This window comes from Equus quagga, chromosome 22, assembly GCF_021613505.1.
Source record: "Equus quagga isolate Etosha38 chromosome 22, UCLA_HA_Equagga_1.0, whole genome shotgun sequence".
In the NCBI taxonomy this organism is placed as follows: domain Eukaryota; kingdom Metazoa; phylum Chordata; class Mammalia; order Perissodactyla; family Equidae; genus Equus; species Equus quagga.
In genome coordinates, this window is record NC_060288.1 from 1,353,340 (window position 1) to 1,356,724 (window position 3,385).

Consider the following 3,385-nt stretch of genomic DNA (forward strand, 5'->3'; position numbering starts at 1 on the left):
ATTTGACGTACATACACTTTGTGAAATGATGACCATAATAAGGTTAAGTAACATATCCATCAGCTCACATAGTTACTTGTTTTTTTGTAGTGACAATGCTGAAGATCTACTCTCTTAGAAAATTTAAGGTACACAACACCGTATTATTAACTACAGTCACCATGCTGAGCATTAGATCTTCAGAGCTTATTCATTTTGTAACTGAAGACTTGTACCCTCTGACCAGGATCTCCCCATCTCCTCCACCCCCAGGCCCTGTTAATCACCATTCCACTTTGTAGAAACAGAGTGAGTTTAATTTTTTTTTTTTTTTTTTGAGGAAGATTAGCCCTGAGCCAACTGCTGCCAATCCTCCTCTTTCTGCGGAGGAGGACTGGCCCTGAGCTAACATCCATGCCCATCTTCCTTTACTTTATATGTGGGACGCCTACCACAGCATGGCTTTTGCCGAGTGGTGCCATGTACGAACCTGGGATCCGAACTGGCAAACCCCGGGCCACCAAGAAGCGGAACATGCACGCTTAACTGCTGCGCCACTGGGCCAGCCCCTAATTTTTTTTAAATTTCACCCATAAGTGAGATCATACAGTATTTGTCTTTCTCTGGCTATTTCACTGAGCATCATGTTCTCTAGTTTCATCCATGTTGTTGCAAATGATAGGATTTCCTTCTTTCTCATGGCTGAATAATATTCGTGTGTGTGTGTGTGTGTGTGTGTGTGTCTACAGTCCTTATCTGTTCATCCGTCAACAGACAGGTTGTTTCCATATCTTGGCTATTTTGAATAATGCTGCAATGAACATGGGAGTGCACACATATCTTCGAGATACTAATTTCATTTCCTTCAGGTACATTCCCAGAAGTGGTGTTGCTGGATCATAGTGTAGTTCTATTTTTTTTTTAATTGAGTTCAAAATAGTTTATATCAATGTGAGATTTCAGTTGACCATTATCTCTTGACTGTCAGCACATGAGTGCTCCCCTTCACCCCCTGTGCCCACTCCCCACCCCCTTTCCCTGGTAACCACTGAACTGTTTTCTTTGTCCACGTGTTTGTTCATGTTACACATATGAGTGAGATCATGTGGTGTTTGTCTTTCTCAGTCTGGCTTATTTTGCTTAGCATAATTCCCTCCAGATCCTTCCATGTTGTTGCAAATGGGATGAATTTGTCTTTTTTTCTGGCTATTATTCCATTGTATACATATACCACATCTTCTTTATCCAATCATCAGTCAATGGGCACTTGGGTTGTTTCCATGTCTTGGCTATTGTGAATAGTGCTGCAATGAACATAGGGGTGCATATGCTACTTTGGGTTGTTGATTTCAAGTTCTTTGGGTAGATACCCACTAGTGGGATAGCTGGGTCATATGGTAGTTCTTTTTTTCGTTTTTTGAGGAATCTCCATACCGCTTTCCATAGTGGCCGTACCAGTTTGCATTCCCACCAGCAGTGTATGAGGGTTCCCTTTTCTCCACACCCTCTCCAACATTTGTTATTTTTAGTCAGTGATTATAGTCATTTTAATGGGTGTAAGGTAATATGTTAGTGTAGTTGTAGTTCTATTTTTAATTTTTTGAGAAACCTCCATACTGTTTTCTATAATGGCTGTACCATTTTACATTCCCACCAACAGGGCACAAGGGTTCCCATTTCTCCACATTCTTGCCAACACTTGTTATCCATTGTCTTTTTCATAAAAGCCATCCTAACAGATATGAAGTGGTATCTCATTGTGGTTTTGATTTGCATTTCCCTGATGATTAGTGATGTTGAGCACTTTTTCATGTATGTCTTCTTTGGAAAAATGTCTATTCTACCCATTTTTGAGTTAGATTGTTTGGTTTTTTGCTATTCAGTTGCATAAGTTTCTTATATATTTTAGATATTAACCCCTTGTCAGATATCTGGTTTGCAAGTATTTTTCCCATTCCATACGTTGCCTCTTCATTTTGTTGATTGTTTCCTTTGCTGTGCAGAAGCTTTTTAGTTTGACATAGTCCCAGTTGCTTATTTTTGCTTTTGTGGCCTGTGCTTTTGGTGTCATATCCAAAAAATCACTGCAAGACCAATGTCAAGGAGCTTTCTACCTATGTTTTCCTCTAGGAGCTTTACAGCTTCAATTAAGTCTTTGATCCATTTAGAGTTAATCTTTGGAGTGGTGAAAAATAGGGGTCCAGTTGCATTCTTTTGCATGTAGATGTCTAGTTTTCCCAACACCGTTTATTGAAGAGACTCTCCTTTCCCCATTGAATTTTCTTGGCTCCCTTGTCAAAGATTAGTTGACTTAGGTTTATAACTGAGCTCTCTGTTCTGTTCCATTGGTCTATGTTTCTATTTTTAATGCCAGTCCCACACTGTTTTGATTACTATAGCTCTGTAATGTACTTTGAAATCAAGAAGTGTGATGCCTCCAGTTTTGTTCTTTCTCAAGATTGCTTGGGCTATTTGGGATGTTCTGTGATTCCATATGAATTTTTAGGATTGTTATCTCTGTTTCTGTAAAAAATGCCATTGGAATTTTGATAGAGATTGCACTGAATCTGTAGATGGTTTAGAGTAGTATGGACATTTTAACATTTTTAAAGTATTTAAGTCTTACAATCCATGAACATGGGATATTTTTCCATTTATTCATGTCTTCCTCAATTTTTCATCAATGTCTTACAGTTTTCAGTGTACAGGTCTTTTACCTCCTTGGTTAAATTTATTCCTAGGTGTTTTATTGTTTTTGATGCTATTGTAAAGGGGGTTTTCTTAATTTCTCTTTCTGGTAATTCGTTGCTAGTGTATAGAAACACAACTGATTTTTGTGAGTTCATTTTGTATCCTTCAGCTTTACTGAGTTCATTTGTTAGTTCTAACAGTTTTTAGGTGGCGTCTTTAGGCTTTCTATGTACAGGATCATTTCATCTGTAAACATACAACTTTACTTGTTCTTTAAGGATTTGGAGGCCTTTTCTTTCTTTTTCTTGCCTAATCGATCTGGCTGGTACTATGTTGAATAGAAGTGGTGAGAATGGGCATTTCTGTCTTTTTGTTGATCTCAGAGGAAAAGCTTTTAGCTTTTCACTGTCGAGTATGATCTTAACTGTGGGCTTGTCATGTGTGGCCTTTACTGTGCTGAGGTATGTTACTTCCATACCTTATTTGTTGAGAGCTTTTAATCATAAAAGGATGCTGAATGTTGTCAAATGCTTTTACTGCATCTATTGAGAGGATCATATGATTTTTATCCTTCATTCTATTGATGTGGTGTATCACATTGATTAGTTTATGTATATTGAACCATTCTTGGTTCATGTTCATATATTCATTAGGGATATTGGCCTGTAGTTTTCTTTTCTTGTGGTGTCCTTGTCTAGTTTTGGTATTAGGGTAA